Raw genomic sequence first — 20574 nt, 5'->3', positions numbered from 1 at the left:
CTATAGATAGTCTATAGAGAGGAAGTAGACAAGAACAAACACCTTATCAACTTTTTTCTATAGATTGTCTATAGAATGGGAGTAGACAAAAAGAAATTAAATCTTATCAATTTTGTCTATGGACTATCTATAGACAATGAATGGATAAGAATAAATAAAGACTGTATCGACTTTTTCTATAGACAGTCTATAGAGAGGAAGTAGACAAGAAGAAACAAACATATTATCAATTTTTTCTATCGACTGTCTATAGAATGTGAGTAGACAAAAATAAATAAAAATCTTATCAGCTTTTGTCTATAGACAGTCTATAGATTATTTATCAACAAAAAAACAAATCTATAAAAAGGCAAAGTTGTCTGCAAGTAGTCTATAGACATTCTACAGACAGTCTAAACTCATTTTTGTAAGGGTAGGCACTGTTGAGTGTAGCCGTGCATTTGAAGCACCTATTTACTATATTCTTTCATCGTAAACTTGAAGCGTAAGGAAAACTTTAAAGGGTGCTAAGTATTGTGCAGTAAGCTGGGCAATGGACGAGTTTAGTGTGATGACATAGAAAGATCACTTCACTGTATATGCCAAGGTACGTTGTATTTCAGTTTGGCAAGATTACGTGATGTGATAAGTTGAAATATTGATACATGCATATTGCGTGTTTCTTATGGACGATGCGCGCGGGCGCCCAGACGAAGAAGACGAATTGCGCTTTGCTCTCGAGCTGTCGGCTGAACTGGCCAGCGCTGCAGCTATCCTGTGTAAATATATTTTGTAAATAGTCTCCAGTACTCAATCCTTCGTTCGCGTAACATTTTGGTGGAGCGTGCCGTTCCCCGTCCTCGCCACGGAGCTCCGCAGCGGCCGCACCGTCCAGCTTTCCACCATGGCTCCCGCTGACGAGACCTCGTCTGCTCCTACTACTCCGACTCCAACCACAACGTACGTCACGGTTGCCACTCCCCGCGATCCTGGCATATTCTCCGGCCACGATAATGTCGACGTTGATGACTGGCTCGGCATGTATGAGCTTGTTAGCCGCAATAACCACTGGGACCCTACCATTATGCTCGCGAACGTCCTCTTCTACTTGGACGGAACACCTCGTGTCTGGTTCCGGACACACGAGGAGGAGATCTCTAGCTGGGATGCTTTCAAGGAGAAGCTCCGCGACCTTTTTGGAAATCCGACCGGTCGGCAGCTGGCTGCAAAGAAAGAGCTTGCTACTCGAGTGCAGTCTTCTACTGAATCGTATGTCTCGTACATACAGGACGTGCTCGCTCTTTGCCGAAAAGTCGACGCGAACATGCTCGAAGTTGACAAGGTAGGCCACGTTCTCAAAGAGATCGCGGACGATGCGTTCAACTTGTTGATATTCAACAATGTGTCCACCATCGACGTCATTATCAAGGAATGCCGCCGCTTTGAGCTCGCCAAAAGCCGCCGCGTCATTCCGCAGTTCTCCCGGCTCCCTAACACGGCTGCGACGTCCTCCTGCGTCGCCATTACCGCTTCACCCCCGTCCAATGAGACCGTCACACGTATTGTTCGCCGCGAGCTCGAGGCTGTAAGTCCTGCCCCGTTCCATCCACGCCCAGTTGACCCCACCATTGACCAACCAGCCCCGGCGATCTCCCTCATTCAGGAAGTTGTGCGGCAAGAATTTGCCAACCTCGGTTTTCCTGCTGCCTGCTCCGTCTCGCGACCTGACGCCCGACTGGTGCCGACAGCTGCGCCTAGCACCAATCTGTATTCCCCTCCCCGATACCGCAACCCTACAGAGTGGAGAACTCCGGATGACAAGCCCATTTGCTTCCGTTGTCACCGCATTGGCCACGTCGCTCGCCACTGCCGCACCTCCTGGATATCGCCGTATTCGAGCTACTTCTCCCCGTCTCCGCGCCCATATGCCGACCCTCGCCGCTACTCGCCTCGCCGTATGCCTTCTACCTCTGACGTATCCATCGATGACAGTCGTCCCGCTCGCTCACCGTCACCTCTGCGCCGTCGGTCCCCGTCGCCCCAGCCACGCCGCTATTCGTCGCCGACCACTTATGGGTCTTCCCGGACGGAAAACTAGACCATGCAGCTCCTGGGGGTAGCGCTGCATTATCTTCGTCGTGTCAAAATCCCCCATTGACGCTCCCAACGAACCAGAACTTACTTGATGTCCACGTCGACGGTGTCCCTTTGACGGCGTTAATAGATACTGGAGCCCAGGTGTCCATAATGAGTAATAACCTCCGTCGTCGATTGAAAAAGGTTCTCACGCCTGCTACTACACGAGCTGTACGCGTCGCCGATGGCAGCACTGTTGCCGTCACTGGAATGTGTACTTCCCGGATCAGTATCGCCGACCGCCACATTCCAGTTCTTTTTACAGTGCTGACCAATTGTCCCCATGACCTAATCTTCGGACTCGACTTCCTTACGGCGCATTCAGCTTTGATCGACTGTTCTACCGGTACCCTTTGCCTCGAACTTCCTCTACTCGCGCATATTCGTGCTGAACTGCCGAACAACTTTAGTCCGACCGCCTTCGTCCGCCTGCCGCCTAAAACCTTGACTTTCGTCGAATTGCTATCATCTTTCCCTCTGCCCGATGGTGATTACGTCGCTACTCCTGTTCCTGATGTCCTTTTGCTGCGCGATATCACTGTGCCCCACTCCGTCGTAACCGTCGTCGATAACCGGACATGCCTTCCCGTCGTCAATTTTGGACTAACAAAGCAAGTTCTACCCCAAGGCATATCGGTTGCAACGCTGCGCGCTATAGGAGATGACCACGTCACGGCGTTTTCCGTAGACGGCTGCTCCGAGTCTTCACCATGTCCACAGGATGCTATTTGCCGTGACGAAACCTTTAGTCCCATGATTGCTGCGGACCTATTGCCTGAGCAAGCAGCAGCTCTGTGTCGCCTTTTGGTTTTGTACCAAGACATCTTCGACCTCAACAATCGACAGTTGGGCCAGACTTCAAATGTTAAGCACCACATAAATACTGGTGATGCCAGTCCTATTCATCGCCGGCCATATCGAGTTTCTCTTTCAGAGCGTAAGGTTATTCAAGATGAAGTGCACAAGATGCTTGCCAAAGGCATTGTTGAACCCTCGTCGAGCCCTTGGGCGTCGCCCGTTGTGCTTGTTAAAAAGAAAGATGGCACGTGGCGCTTCTGCGTAGATTATCGTCATCTAAACCGAATTACTAAAAAAGACGTCTATCCCTTGCCTCGCATTGACGATGCCCTCGATTGTCTCCACGGTGCCAACTACTTCTCATCAATAGACCTTCGGTCTGGTTATTGGCAAATTTCTGTGGATGAAAGGGACCGAGAGAAGACCGCATTTGTCACCCCTGATGGTCTTTATCAATTCAAAGTTATGCCATTCGGTCTGTGCAACGCCCCAGCCACATTCGAGCGTATGATGGACTCTTTGCTTCAAGGGTTCAAATGGACAACATGCCTTTGCTACCTAGACGACGTTCTCGTATTTTCACCTACGTTTGAGACACACCTCGAGCGCTTATCAGCTGTTCTTCAAGTCTTTCGCGAGGCTGGGCTCCAACTAAATTCCTCGAAGTGTCACTTTGGTCGTCGGCAGATTACAGTGCTGGGCCACCTCGTCGACGCTTCCGGTATTCAACCAGACCCGGAGAAAATTCGTGCTGTCACGTCTTTTCCTGTACCTCAGTCTGTCAAAGACGTCCGAAGTTTTGTAGGACTCTGCTCCTACTTCCGACGGTTCATTAAAGACTTCGCAGCGATTGCCCGACCACTTACGGATCTTCTGAAGAAGGACGTGCCGTTTACCTGGGGTCCCGCTCAAACTGCCGCGTTTTCCCACCTGACCAACATTCTCACCACGCCGCCTATTCTGGCCCACTTTGACCCGTCCTGCCCTACAGAGGTCCGTACCGATGCCAGTGGTCACGGTATCGGAGCCGTCTTAGCCCAACGCCAACAGGGACGCGATCGTGTTATCGCCTACGCTAGCCGCCTCCTCACAGCAGCGGAGCGCAACTATTCGATTACAGAGCGTGAATGCCTGGCCCTCGTCTGGGCGGTTTCCAAATTCCGCCCGTACTTGTATGGCACGCATTTCTCTGTAATCACGGACCACCACGCGCTCTGCTGGCTTTCCTCACTCAAGGATCCTACCGGCCGGCTTGGTCGCTGGGCTCTGCGGCTACAAGAATTTTCCTATGCGGTAGTCTACAAGTCGGGCCGCCTACATCAAGACGCAGACTGCTTATCACGCTATCCAGTGGACGAACCACCCGCCGACCCTGACACCGATGCCGACGCTTGCGTTTTCTCGGTTTCTCGGCTGCCACAAGTCGCCGACGAGCAACGCCGTGATGCCACCTTGCGCGCCATCATTGATCGTTTGGAATCTTCGCCTTCTGATTCGTCCCTTCATTTGTTTGTTCTCCGGGATGGTGTATTATACCGCCACAACGTCCGCCCCGACGGTCCTGCCCTACTCCTCGTCATTCCTCGGCACCTCCGGTCAGCTGTTCTCCAAGAACTTCATGACTTTCCAACGGCAGGTCACCTCGGCGTCTCCCGCACCTACGACCGGATTCGCCGACGCTTCTTTTGGCCAGGCCTCGCCCGCTCCGTACGGAAATACGTTGCGGCGTGTGATAAATGCCAGCGGCGGAAAACACCATCGACGCTCCCTGCCGGGTGCCTTCAACCGCTCGACATTCCTTTGGAGCCGTTCTTTCGCGTTGGCTTGGACTTACTTGGCCCTTTCCCTCTATCAACGTCTGGCAACAAGTGGGTCGCTGTGGCGACAGATTACGCCACGCGCTACGCCATCATCAGAGCGCTTCCAACAAGCTGTGCCACAGATGTCGCCGATTTTCTTTTACGCGACGTGATTCTGCAGCATGGAGCTCCACACCAACTGCTCACTGACCGTGGTCGGACATTCCTTTCAAAAGTCATCGCCGACATACTGCAGTCCTGCTCAACCAGGCACAAGCTGACTACGTCTTACCATCCACAGACCAATGGTCTCACGGAGCGTCTCAATCGAACCCTGACAGACATGCTTGCAAAGTATGTCTCGTCTGACCATACTGATTGGGACCTCGTCCTACCGTATGTCACATTTGCATATAACTCTTCGCGCCACGACACTGCCGGCTATTCCCCGTTCTTTCTATTGTTTGGCCGAGAACCCACATTGCCACTGGACACATCCCTTCCAACCGCCGCAGCAGAGACCAGCGAATATGCACTTGACGCCATCACCAGGGCTGCCCAAGCTCGCGAAATTGCCCGCGCTCGCCTCCTGACCTCCCAAGCGAACCAGCGGCGTTTGTACGATCGACATCACAGAGACGTTCACTTTTCGCCTGGATCTCTGGTACTCCTGTGGTCACCGACTCGTCACGTTGGCCTGTCTGAAAAACTCCTGTCTCGGTACACAGGCCCATATCGAGTGCTGCGTGCCGTGACTCCAGTTACGTATGAAATCGCCCCAGTCAGTACCAGTGCCCCATCTGCCCCGACTTCCACTGACGTTGTGCATGTCGCACGCCTAAAACCATATTACCCTCCTGTACCCACTGACATTTAGATGCACCGGGACGGTCCTTCTGCCGCCGGGGATAATGATACATGCATATTGCGTGTTTCTTATGGACGATGCGCGCGGGCGCCCAGACGAAGAAGACGAATTGCGCTTTGCTCTCGAGCTGTCGGCTGAACTGGCCAGCGCTGCAGCTATCCTGTGTAAATATATTTTGTAAATAGTCTCCAGTACTCAATCCTTCGTTCGCGTAACAATATTATCAAGCTGTACGTTGTGGATTGATTTAGAGCAACAAAGACGCTAAAGATCATTAGGATAAATATTTGTCTAGCAGTAAACTTAGAGGTACGAGATTTCTGGCTTTATCTTTTCTGCTTTAGATGGAGGTTGTGGACATTTAAACCCTACAAAAAGAACTCGTAAGCATCATGGTGTCCTAAATTATATACTGCATAGCTATTGTGTCAACCAGCCTCCCAAAAACCAAGACTGGCTCTAGATCACCTGTATAGTGGATTATTCAGGGTGGTCTGTGGTCCAAGTCACCAAGTGCTCCAGTACTGTGTTACGTGCTCTGCCGCTATGCCGAGTGCTCTCCATTTCTGCTGTATACCAAGCACCCTTTTGCGTCTCCATTTTACCAAGTGCTCTAATATTGTCAAATGCTTGACCACGTCTGCAATGTGCCATATTAATTTTCACATCGACCTACGAAATGCATGGACGTTCCAGTTAACTTTGCTTCAATGCATAAAACAGCATTTTCCTTTAAAAGTTCACTGGAACGCCCATGCATTTCGTAGGACACTTTGAAACTTAATATTTCGAGACTGGTACACTCCCGAGAATTCGTTGCAAGTGCATATGCCTTGCGAACTCGGCGGCTGTAATTCTTAAATTGAAAGATGTGCCGTAAAACAATTAAAAGGTTTATTAGGATAATTGTATTAATTATTCAATTAGGCGTACTGATTTCTTGCAGAAGTAGTGGCCTCCTCATCGTGTAGTTTAGATCAAGGATTATAATTGTGCTATGTGCCACAGGCTTTTTAAAAAAAATTTGTGCAGCTAAATTGAAACACTCTGTATATGTAAGTACTGACACGATACCACTGACTTGATACCGGATTTTGAAAAAAAACTATTCTGGCAAGCCACAGACCACCCTGAATAATGCACTATACAGGTTTTCTAGAACCAGTTTTGGTTTATGGGAGGCTGGTTGATACAAAAGCTATGCAGTATATTATTTAGGACAATATGATACTTACGAGTTATTTTAGGGTTATGTCCACAAGCGCCATTTAAAGCAAAAATATAAAGCCAGAAATCTCGTACCTCTAAGTTCCCTGCTAGACAAATCCTAATGATATTTAGCGTCATTGTTGCTCTAAATGAATCCACACCGTACACCTTGCTAATATTCAAACTTATCACTTCACGTAATCTTCTGCAGTCTTCTTGGCAAACTGAAATATAACATACCTTGGCGTATACACTGAAGCGATCTTTCTATGCCATCACACTAAACTCCTCTATTCCACAGCTTACTGCACAATCCTTAGCCCCCTTAAAATTTTTCCCTACGCTTCATGTTTACGTAGAAAGAATATAGAAAATTTATTGAGAGCAAATCTTAGCCTAAAGTATCGATGTTTTTTAACAAATCCATAATATCTAAAAATGGTATATGATTTTTTTCTCCCCAAAGTCTGTGTTAAAAGTTATTAGCTATCGGCATTTTATGTTGAATTCTTTGACCTTGCATGACCATGCTTTTTGCAGGACTGTGCCACTGAACAGCCCGGATATGTGTGACATGGTTCCCTCGGCCTGTTGCACCTTTACCTATAGGCCGCTTCATCTAGCTGCCAGAGTGACCTCGCTTTCTTCAGCGCTGTGCCACTGAACAGCCCGGACATGTGTGACATGGTCTCCTAGGCCTGCTGTACTTTCACCGATCACCCGTGGCGTCGAGCTCCAGTGTGCCAAGTCGTCCAATACTGCCAAGTGCTTTATGATGTCACCAATGTGCCAAATGCTCTAGTACTGCTATGTGCTCCGCCACTCTGTCATGCGCTCTCCACATCTCCAGTATATAAAGTGTCCCATCGCGTCTCCATTGGCGAAGTGCATTACCAAGTCACCAAGTGCTCCAGTACTGTGTTATGTGCTCCGCTGCTTTGCCGAGTGCTCTCCGTTTCTACAGTATACCAAGTGCCCCATTGCATCTCCATTTTACCAAGTGCTCCAATATTGTCAAATGCTTGACCAGGTCTGGAATGTGCCATGTGCTCCACTGCTGTGCCAAGTGTATACTTTGTAAGTGATATACATGTCTTAAGTTCAACCAATAGCTCTACTGCATAATTTATCCATACAGTCGGTCTTCACATAGACTTCTATGTCAGTATGTACACATATTGTAGAGTTGTGTTACTGTTCCTGTACAGTAGATATGGGTCAACATGTTTTTTCTTCATAGAAGGCTACAGCGCGGAACCAACAAAGACAAGGAAAACAGACACAGTGCTGACTTTCAACAAGAATCAGCTTTCTGATAGTCTGTGCTGTGTCTGTTCTTTGTGTGCCTCTCCTGTCTTCTTCGGTTCCGCGCCATGGCCTTCTGCGATGTTCAAGCAGCAAGTCCAACTGGTTACTCTGCTCAAATGTTTTTCTACCATTCTTGGCACCTTTCAGCAGTTTCCTATATCAAGTGCCCAGCTTGCTATGCAACTGCCGAGACTTGTCACGCCAGCGTGCTGCTGCCATTGATGTCATCATTGCTAATACAGCCTTCATAAATAACAACATAAACTTGGACAGCACAATATTATTTTTAAATTTTCATTTCATTCTAATATATAAAGAAGGTTGTACTTATTTGTTTATTTCTACTAACTTTCTGCCGATATCATAAGGACCATGCATTGCGTTTAATGTTTTACTCACAGAAGATGTGTGCATCACTCCTGGAAGTTTGTAGTTTGTGTATTTCTAGTCAGGTTTTGTGGATTTTGCTTCGACCAACTTTCTAGTCACATTTCGCAGATTTTACTTGCACATCTATTGATTTTGTTTTACTTGCACATGAATTGTCTGCATTTTGACAAGGTCACAAATATATCTGAAAAAATATTGAGCTTTATGCTGCCAGATGTAAGAGTTGCGTGTTCAAAAGAACTCTTGTTGAAGTTCATGCTATTCATAGCTTCGACATTTCAGGTCTTGCTGTTCATCTTAGTATTTTTATGCAATATTGTCTTAGCTGCATTTTATGTATGGTATAACAGGGATGCCTCAGCGAGAGCTTGAGGTATACTTTGCAAGGGATTGCAAGGGATTATGACACTTCTAGTAGATAAGTACGTGCCATTAGTCGCAATATCTAACGACAAACATAACCCATGGTTTAATAAATCGCTTAGATCACTCAGAAATAAAAAGAAAAGGTTATACGCCTCTGTTAAACGGCTATCATGTCCTTCATCATGGTCTAAATATAAAGATTGTTTAAAGACTTACTGTCTTGCAATATCTGAAGCGAAAAATAAGTATTTTTCCACCGATCTGTCCTCACTTTTACGCACTAACTCTAGAAAGTTTTGGCGAGCTGTTTCTCCTGACCGTGGCTGTAATACCGTTACATTACATAACGCCGACAATGTTCCTGTCTCTGCGTCTGAGTGTGCTTCTACTTTCAATTCGTTTTTTTGCTCTGTTTTCACTAATGAAGACTGCTCTTCCATTCCCTGTGTCTCCGACCTTAATTATCGCTTCATGTCTCCTATAAGTATTAGTGTTGATGGCATCTCGAAACTAATACGCGATTCGAAAGTGTCTACATCGTGCGGCGTTGATAATATTAATTCTAAAATCCTAAAAAACACGGCAGCTATGTCCAGTCAGATTTTATACCACATTTTTCAGCAGTCTTTATCAACTGGTCTTCTTCCTGCTGACTGGAAGATAGCCAAAACAATCCGATTTTCAAAGATGGAAACAGGCACTCTCCTGGTAACTACCGCCCCATTTCGCTAACATGCATTTGTTGTAAGTTTCTCGAGCACATCATTGCCTCCCATATTTTCAACCATCTTGAATCTAATAACTTTTTCTTTCAAAATCAACATGGTTTCCGTAAAGCGTTGTCTTGTGACACTCAACTATTGGAATTTACGTCAGATTTACATAATGGCATGAATAATAGCAAACTTATTGACTGCATTTTCCTTGACTATGCAAAAGCCTTTGACAGAGTCGCTCACTGTCGCCTAATAGCTAAATTAACTGCTCTTAGGATCGATTCATTAACATTATCCTGGATTCGTAATTTCTTATCTAATCGGCGGCAGTTCGTATCTGTTAATAACTTCAGCTCCTCCACATCAGTAGTAACATCAGGTGTACCGCAGGGTAGTGTATTAGGCCCTCTTCTTTTCTTAACATTTATTAATGATTTACCCAGCAACATTTCTTCCTGCATAAGACTTTTTGCGGATGACTGCGTAATTTACAGAACCATTGATTGTCATGGTGACCATTTAACTTTACAAAATGACCTTCACTTAGTTAATCAGTGGTGCGACCGTTGGCAAATCTCACTTAACACATCTAAATGCTGCGTACTTTCCTTCACTCGCTCAAAATCAGCTCTTAAGTTCCCGTACAAAATCTGTTCGGCTGAAGTTCCTCGTGGCTCTACTTACAAATATCTTGGTGTTCATTTCTGTACTAATCTTTCCTGGTGTACTCACATCGAGAAGATATGCGCTAAAGCTAACAGAACTTTAGGGTTCTTACGTCGTCATCTGCACCTTTCCCCATCTACCATTCGACAACAGGCCTACCAAACATTGGTACGCCCTCAACTAGAATATGCTTCATCGATCTGGTCTCCTCATCAACAGTACCTAATAGACAAATTGGAATCCATCCAAAATCGTGCTGCCCGCTTTATAACTTCTAATTACAGTCGTCAATCTAGCATTACCCAAATTAAACGTGATATTTCCCTTCCCGACTTGGATTCCCGCCACTCTGTTGCCCTTCTATGCCTCTTTCATAAATACTTCTATAACTCGTGGTCCAGCCGTTTGTCACTTGAAATTCCTTCTCGCACATCTAGTCGACTTCATAATCATCTCAGCTTCAGGCGCATTTTTGGCCGCACACAGTCATTCAATAATTCTGCATTGCCACGCGCCATCGCACTATGGAATAACCTTCCAAATGATATTGTTTCAGTAAAAGATTCTGCCAAATTTCGTGAACAATTGCAACTTCATATGTTCTCTTGACTCTGTAATAATATATTTTTTTATGATTACCAGTGTTCCTATTTCCCTTCCAATGTACAAATTTACTTGTTTTTTCCTACTATGTAGTCATTTTTATGCCGTATTTATTGCCTTTTTTCTGCAACCCCCCCTACGCAATGCTCCACTGGAGCCTGTGGGGTAATATGAATAAATAAATAAATAAGGGATCGATGATTAAGGGATTCATTTCTCTGGTTTAGCTATGTCTATATTTTCTAAGCAACGATATCCTAAGATTCTGTATGATATAGGTCTCATTTTTGCTGTTCAACATAGCTTTCATTTTGTTAAACATATCCTGAATAAAAGCTTGAGATACTCTTTGAGGATGTACACGTGAGTTTGTTTGAGTTCTATTTTTTCTATGAAAGGTTACTTTAATATGTGTAAAGCTTGTTCTAAAATAAAATTTTGCTGTGGAACCAAAGTTTCAAGGCTGGTATCATTTTTCTATCACGTGAAAAAGACACTACACGATTGCCGCACATGCTGGGGAATGTATAAAATTACATCTTGGGAACGTACTTATTACGTATTTCGGCTCAAATCTAATATCCAAACAATGTAACAAATGTCCAGCAATTACATCCATATAACATCTTTTCAACGTAAAAAAGAGGACTTTTCCCTTACAAAAATGAGCTTGGACTGTCTGTAGAATGTCTATAGACTACTTGTAGACAACCTTGCCTTTTTATAGATTTGTTCTTTTGTTGGTAAATAATCTATAGACTGTCTATAGACAAAAGCTGATAAGATTTTTATTTATTTTTGTCTACTCACATTTTATAGACAGTCTATAGAAAAAAGTCGATAAGATGTTTGTTTTTTCTTGTCTACTTCCTCTCTATAGACCATCTATAGAAAAAAGTCGATACAGTCTCTATTTATTTTTGTTTATCCATTGTCTATAGACTGTCTATAGACAAAAGTTAATAAGTGTTTTATTCTTTTTTGTCTACTCCCATTCTATAGTCGGTCGACAGAAAAAAGTCGATAAGATGTCTGTTTATTTTTGTCTACTTTCTATCTATAGACTATCTATAGAAAACAGTCAACACAGTCTCTATTTATTCGTGTTCATTCTCTGTCTAAGGACTGTCTATAGGCGACAGTCGATAAGGTGTTGATTATTTTTGTATATGCCCGTTTTACAGATTTTCTATACGCAAAAGTTGATAAGGTGTCTACTTCTTTTATCTATTCCCTGTCTATAAAATTAGTCTTGACAAAAGTCGTTAAATCGTGTTTTTTTGTCTATATTAGCGGTCTATACACCGTTTAAACGCAAAAGTTTTTCTGTTTGCTATTTCTTTAGCCGATTGCCAGTTTATAGAATGTCTACAGAGAAAAGCAATAAAGGTCACCATGGCACCTCTGTCATTGAATTACGCAGTTCTTAATTATTATTTTACCAGATAATTACGTGTTTAAGAGTCTGCTCGCTGAGTTTCATCCAGTATTGCACTGGTTTTTAACATGTAACCTCTGGGCCCGGCACCCTAGTTAGTCGGGAATGCATCCCCGACGATAATTTTTCCTTGCGAACCACACGCAGGCGGAATATATACTTCTATGTGATTGAAATTATTCTTTAATGGTTTCCTATATCCCCCCCCCCCTATGAAGGCTATAGGGTGGGACATCACCAAAGATCATGTTAACCCGAGCGAACAGACCGTATACCGATTGCGGTAAGCTGTGAGATGAACTAAAGGACAGCCGATATTGTAAAAGTCTTATTGCTTCAGGTTTACTTGCCGTCTATAGAAAAAGTCGTTAAACTCCGCCCAACCCATGTACGCTGTAACCAAGTGGAGGTACAGGCGGATAATACGGAACTACGTTTGATATATAAGCCACTGGGATTGTATATACTGCTGACATTTCTTTAAAGCCTTTTTGTAGAGTTTATTATAGACATGGTGTATATACTTCCGCATTTGTTCCCCACATTATATGACCTCCGTAGTCGCTCTCGGCAATCCCAAGACAGTCTTTACAGTTGTTTTTCATAGCATTACTTTTGAGGCAGTAAAATAAAGAAAACAAACTGCCAATCCAATCATGTAAATAGAGGTTATGAATGCCAGTTTTATCAAGAAACGGATTACAAATAGGCATCATACTAACAGCACAGAGACTTGTATGTGTATAGCTGACAACGCAGAATTTGCTAGTGTGCGATGAACCGATGTCGCGCATGTGGTGTGCACCTTATGTGTCGTCTGATTCTCAGATACTCTTTAGGTTCTCCCCATATCTAGGCTGCATCACTAATATCGTGTGGTTTTTCGCAGACTGATATCCCGCGCTATAAATTCATTAAAGATTCTTGTTCACTTAGGATGTGCGCCAGATACTCTGAGCCCACCCAGTCCTTTCCAGGCGCTATATGCCTGTGCGGCCGAGCATAAGCGTACGTCATTAGTGTATTGATTGCTTTGACATATCACTGGAACAGACAAATGTGCACTAACATGTGCGCAGGTATCCCATTTGGCGGTACGTTGGAAGCTATGCTAGAAATGCACTGCATTACTCATCGTTGTTGGCCATAATGCTAGCGCCTGACGTGCGTGCTAACGGTTTTATAAACACTGCGTTCATCCGAGTGTGCGCTCTTGCTCCATGCGATAGCCCACAGCGTTTGTAATACAGCGCGCCAAGGCATTTCGTTCTTCCATAGAAAGAACTGAAAAATGGTAGGTGAAAGCAACCGGTTTTGCGCGCATAGAACGCAGAGAGAGAGAGAGAGAGAGCGACAATAAAAAAAAGAAAAAAAAAAGAAAAGAAAAGGGCAAAGGCGCTCGGGTTTCTCGGAGCACGGACGCCGTCGGCGGCCTCAGCGCCTGCGCATGCGCAGCGGCAGCAACGGCGGCACGCCATCTCTCCGCGTCGATTTGAATTCTCAACGGCTGCGCCAGGCAAGTCAACGCTTGTTGCTGCTGGTGAGCTGCCTGCACCTTTGTGTCTCTGTATTCGTCTCGACTTTGTGGCATCACACGTCAACTACACTGAACGGTAATTTTTAACGAAGATGTTTTCCGTCACTAGCTCATGACTAGGTGAGCGTATTTCGTAGCGCGAACCGACTGCATGTAATGTAGGCGACTCGGGCGTAGTGTCGATTTGTCGTTTGGTTTGTAAACGCGCTCGGGTTGTCGATTCCACTATAGGGAATGTTTAACGGCAAGCGATCGCTCGCGCTTGTTCATTTTACCGTCATTGTCAATATCCGTGAAAAAGGAAATACACCATGTTTAAAGTGGATACTGAGCAGAAATAAGCGCGGATTGTGCGTGTTAAGCGGCGTACTGTAGGCAGGTCTCGTTTTGTGGCGCTCGATCGGCGGCCATAAACGCTGCGCTGCCTGTCTAATAAAACTCATCTAAAGCGCTTTATGTATATACCTCGAAATTGTGCTAGAGTGACGAATTGTGTAAAAGAAACGTACAGTTGAATAAATGCTAGCGTACTCAGATGAAAGGCCGTGTTTGCGGGTCATGCATCAGCAGCGTGTGCTGCCGTTTTCGTAAGTCAAAAGTAGGAGCATTTATGGGGCTCCTGGCAACCAGTATAAATATATATATATAACCGCAAAAGCTTTCAGAGCACGAAACTCGCGATAAGCCCAGTCAATCGAAGCTTCGCAACTTAACCTGAAAGAATTGGAGAACAATAAATTAGTGGCTCGGGGAAGCATCCTTTACACGTTTGAAACTGAAGCCATTGGTTTGAGAAGAGTTTGAGGATTATCTGTGCTGTGCCCATGTTCCCATGAATTACTAACTTCGCCAAGCCTTTGTGAGCTTTATTAACCAAGTGCTTCAATTCAGCTGAATCTAATAGTGCCTTTCAAGTGACTGACGTGTTATTCGTTATAATTACAATTATGTACTGGCAGTAATTTGGCAAGCATTAAACCACACTATTTTTTATTGCCCCTAAACTGCGGGTGTCATAGACTGCCAGGGAATTTTCATGAAAACAGCCAGGGAAAGCTTGGAAAAACATCAGGGAAATTGAAAATGTCAACATAGGTATGCTGTCTTGTTATTTCCATACAATGTTTCCAGAGAATCGCTGTCTTAAACATATTTTTGAAGCATTTCACCTCCCAAAAAAATTACAAATTGGTACGATTTTCTGAAAAAGAAATGAAAGTGAAGCATGCTGACATGGGGCATTTCTTACTCAATCTTTTTGCATTACGTAAGTGTCCTGAACCTCGAAACTCTAGAAAAAATACATATGTTATAGAGCGCCTTCAATTATTTACTGTGATAGGATTGGTTGCAATGACAGTTTTAGTTTAGTTTCCCAGGAGGTGCATATGTGTCGTGCCACAACACAGAAAGTGCTCACGGGGTATTTCTGGTGCTCATGTGGTATACCTAACTTGCAACAGTGTCAGCATTCCCTAAAGATATGATTATCTATAGGAAAATAAGTGACCATATCGACACAATCAATCCATCTGCGTTCTATTGAAGTTATGGCCAATGATGTATCAGTTAAGAGAACGAGAAAGACATTTAAATGTGTATTAAGGGAAATAAATTACAATCTTTGGCATGATACGTTCAATACTGCAGTTACTCTTCTGAGCATATCATTCCGCGCGGGTATATTTAATTACCAGCCAAAAATGTAAGCAGTCCAACTGGGTAGCCTAGTTTCAGCAATTAATATAGAGGTAATTTGGGTTAATAAGTATATTATGTGTCATATGGCCTTGTCATAAAATGTAACATACGTACTGTTGCTGGCAGCAGCAGCAATTGTAGCAGTTTAATTGTTCATCATACGGTAGAGCGAAACATTATGCGATGGTACTGTTTTGTTTTGACAAGCAGCCCTTAGGCATAGTTAAACCGTATTAAGGATTGACTTAAGTGGTTTGAGCGAATATATTAGGCTGCTTAATGAACGTAAAAAAATACACATTTGTTATTTTTCCCTCACATTGTTGTATCTACATATTTGCAGCATGGACCTGCAGCACCTTCGGAACGGCTTACACGAAGGTCAAGGCCAGCCTGGCAACCATGCTTGCCAAGGGGAAGGAGCTGTAAATATGTAAATATTCTCTTTTGATGATAGCATAAGACATGCATTTTAATAAATTAATGTATTATATCGTTCAATAAAAACAGTTAATTCAATATCGGTGCACTTGTTTTTTTTTGTTGCACTGCATGAGTCTGCACTAGTGGAATTGCTTGAAATATTTGTTTCTGCAACATATGAGAGTGCAGCTGGTTCAGGATCATTAATAATCTATTAACATGAATGCATAAATGCAGATGGGAAGCAACAGGTGCACATGCATAATATACGTTCAAAATTTTGTTGCTGCCATATGTAAACAAAAATTTTAACTAACTTGCAGATAGTAGATTTCATTCAAGCGAATGCATTGCATGCGACTAAACTTTCTTCAATGTGCAATTACACAAATGCTCATGCAGCTTTACATAATGATTCACGGCGGCACACATTTTAGATTTTTGACTGCTTCCATCGGCATGCATGCTTTTCTATGTACACTTCCCTTTGTATGTTCCCATATGCATACTGGGTACAATAAATTTTTGTAGACATTTCCAATAAACTGCTTATTAGCAAACCCTAGCAGCGAGTGTTTATAGAATAACATTGCCTGCCGAAACATAGTTGGCAAAATGTGGTGTATTATCTAGTATATATGGTGTCCAAGTAATTTTAGCCAAGCTGGTCAATGAAAATGAAAGGTTAAAAACAACACGGTGCAAGATATATGATCATAAAAAGACCTACAGGTCAGACCTCTGAACTCACGGCCGAATGCACGCCATAGGTCTTAAAATCAGATCTTAGTGCAGCGTCTTTTCTTAATATTATTTTTCATTGAACAGCTTCACTAAATTTAAGTTAGCTGGGACACCCTGTAAAATTGTAAGCCTGAAGTCTATAGATTAGCTATAGACTGATCTACAGGAACTCTCTGTAGGCAGACTGTACCACATTCTACAAAAAGTATAAGGCCATAAGTCCATAGACAGACTATATACTGGTCTATAGGAATAGTTTATAGTCTATAGACATTTCACAGACATGTCGACAAAAGTAAAACTATATAATCCTACAGACTTTTGTCTATAGACACTCTGCAGACATTTGTCTACAAAAGTGAATTATCATTGATCTATAGACCGTCTATAGTCTGTCTATAGAATCAGGACATTTTGTAGACTAGTCTACAAAAAGCGTACGGCCATAAGTCCATAGATTGTCTATAGACTGGTCTATAGGAATAGTCTATAGTGTATAGACGTTTGTAGATAATTTATAGACTTATGTATACAAAAGTAGGACATAGTATGCAGACATTTGTCTACAAAAGTGAATTTTCATTGATCTATGGACCATCTATAGTCAGTCTATGGACTCAGACATTTTGTAGACTAGTCTACAAAAAGTGTATGGCCATAAGTCCATAGACTGTTTAGGGACTCGTTTATAGGAATAGTCTATAGACAGTCTATAGACATCTGTCTATAGACATTTTGTAGACTTATTTCTACAAAAGCAGAATTATACAAGCCTATAGACTTTTGTCTATACACATTCTACAGACATTTGTCTACAAAAGTGAAATTTCATTGATCTATAGACAGTCTATAGTCAATCTATAGACTCAGACATTTTGTAGACTAGTCTACAATTAGTGTATAGCCATAAGTCCATAGACTGTCTGTAGACTAGTCTAAAGAAATGTCTACAAAAAGTCTGTTGACTTCATAGACAAATGTCTACACACTTTATATAGACTTTCTACAAAAATTTTTGTAAGGGAATTGACAGTACCACCTACGTAGATTTTACGTAAACTAGATCTATTTGAACCTCTAATAGAGGTATTGAATGTCCAACTGAAATATCTAATGGACATCCAGGCAATGTTTATGGTTTATAGGGGAGTGCAGAGCCGCGGGGGGGGGGGCGGGGGGGGGGCGCTGCGAGCGCGCGACGGAGTTAGACGTGTGGCGTATCGGCTCCGTCGATTTTCGGCTGGAGCCACGGCTCAATTTTCTCTACCCCAACAAGACCGACGTCAATCGACGCAGCAAAGCATCTGGACCACGAGGATACTAAATTTCACCAGGTGGGCCCACTTTTGAAGATTTTACGGCCGAAGCGCACCCGATCACGGGGGAGACGCCGTTACGGCGTTACGCCTAACGCCGTCGAACACCGACGGCCGGCGGCGTTGAACCGGTCTCCCGAGGCAAAATGGCGGCCGCCACGTCATTCCAGAGGGGTTACGATCCCGACGGCATGGCCTGGACGACGGTTACAACATCGGAAGCCCAAAATTCTGCTGTTCCGAAATTTCCGCACGAATCCCTCAATGAAGCGGTCGCGCGCCGCTCGCTTCTTCAATCCAAGGCCGCCATGACATCCGGCACACCGGCCGACAAAACGCATCCTCCTGTCTCGCACGCTGTAGGAAGCAAATGCAAGGCCCTTACTAACTGGAAGCCTCGCCCTTTCCCAAAACCGGGCCCGGACGACTTCGTGGTCGTGCTCAAGCCACGCGAACATGTGTCGCTGCACCAAGCATTTTCGCAAAACCGCTACGGCGCCGCTTTTACAGCCTACCTCGGGCCCGAGGTGGCAAGGTCGGTTACGGTTATGCCGTCCCGTGAACAAAACCTTATCGTGATCCACACCCCGAACCCTGCGGCGGCAGATCGGCTCCTCGAGGAATTCTCCATAAAAACCGAGAGTGGGGCGATACCGCTCCACGGATACCTTCGACAAGACGGAGGCGATGTCTGCCACGGCGTCATCGCCGTCAGCAACACGGACACAACTGAATCGCTTCGGCAGCAGGTGCAATGGAGAGCAGGCACCATCGTCGAGATGAGGAAATTCGGCTCTTCAAACAAAGCTCGGGTCACCTTCGCCGGGAGGGAGAAACCGCGTTTTGTGCACTATGCGAACATGGTCATCACAGTGCAAAACTACTACCGGACGATCCCGGCCTGCGGCCTGTGTGGGGCCGTCGGCCATAGAGCGGATGCCTGTCCCAACACGCAGCCGAGCATATGCGGACTCTGCGGGCAACAAGCCCCGCTTGTGGAGGGGGTGCGGGCCCCTCACGAGTGTGTTCCGCGGTGCTCGGTTTGTGGCGGTGGACACGCCACAAATTCGCGGGAGTGTGCGGCAAAATTCCGCACACACAAGACGGCCGCCCCAAAGGGTGGGACAAATAATCAAATCGCGGCCAAGAAGAAGAGCCGTCATCTTCGCCCTCCCGGCGAGTCACCGAGCCGGGATGACAGCAACATGGAGGTAAAAAATACTAGGAGGGAGCGTCACGTGATTCCGCTAGCCTCGGCAAGCCAACCTCCTCTGAAGCCACCCCTCCCTCTCTTAGGGGCCCCGTGCGCGGTGCCTTCTGGGGCGGAAAAGGCCCACAAGGTTGCCGGAACATTCGTGATTGTTTGGTACGTGGTAACTTTTAGTGGCGCCTGCCGTCACTAGAAATCCAATTATGATCTGCAAGTGCCGTCACTGGCTTGGAGGCCCGTATGCGGGTGGTGGTTTTCTGCTACTGCGTGCGTCGTTCTTCGCTTCAAATGCGATGCCTTAAAACGTGGAGCAAGACTGGGGCGTCTGACTCATGAAGACGGAAAATTTTCAAGGCGTCACTTGCGCTTACCACCGCGGTTAGTGTCGTTGCCAGCGCTCGCCGCTCGAAACCCGTCCAGACGCCCGAGTGTGGTCTATTTTTCCTACGTACTCAAGTTTCGTCAAATCAGCCGTTGTGCACCTTAAGCTGTTGTGCGTATTATCTTGCTAATTTTTCGTCCCGCTGTCTTGCACCTAGCAAGAAACGAGATGTTTTGAAGGACACTTTTCTGTCGCATTTTCGCTTAATAAAAGGCTCTGGTGGGCGTGTTTCATTTTGAGAGAAATAAATAGCATTAGCGTGCATTCTAAACGCCGAAGTCGTCGCCGTTTATTCAGATTTACGTGTACTATTTTGCAAGATTGTGTGGTGCGATGACGCTGTTGAGAAGCGCCTCGGGGATCCATTTTCGTTATATAATAAAGCAAATGGACGGAATGTGTGCATTATCTAGAGTTTATTCATCTGTTTCCGAATGCGAGTATAGCCCCACAGCATAATTATGTCCTAGAATCAAACACTGCCAGGGGGACCCTTCTTCCTCTGCTAGTGTGAACCGGCATGAAAACTGAATACATAGCGGCAAGGGAAAAATTGCAGCATTCATTTGCACTTGTGGATTCATTGTGTTGCTGGTGTACTTGTACTAAGGAAAACACATTTTTATGACAACAGTAATTGTTTCATTCTTTATTCAGTGTTTATTGCACCTATAGAAGCCAGGAGATTTCACACAAATACAGAAGGAAGCCACATTTATAATTTGAATGAAGTACATTGCAAAGATAATACACAAAGGAAAATTATAAACAGCAAGTAGGAAAACTTATTGTGCCACTGCTCTTCGGTATCAGTATTAGCATACGTGTATGCCACAGGGCATTTGTATAATAATGTTATACAAAGTAAACTATATCACACGTAGTATTGATACCTTTACTAAAACGGGTCAATGGGATCAGCTGTCCTTGAATGTAGCTGCAGTGTTGCTTACAATGCCTTGTATGCAACGCCTTCAATACAGGG

This window comes from Dermacentor silvarum, chromosome 1 (assembly GCF_013339745.2).
Source record: "Dermacentor silvarum isolate Dsil-2018 chromosome 1, BIME_Dsil_1.4, whole genome shotgun sequence".
Lineage (NCBI taxonomy): Eukaryota > Metazoa > Arthropoda > Arachnida > Ixodida > Ixodidae > Dermacentor > Dermacentor silvarum.
Note: the sequence above shows the minus strand (reverse complement) of the source record.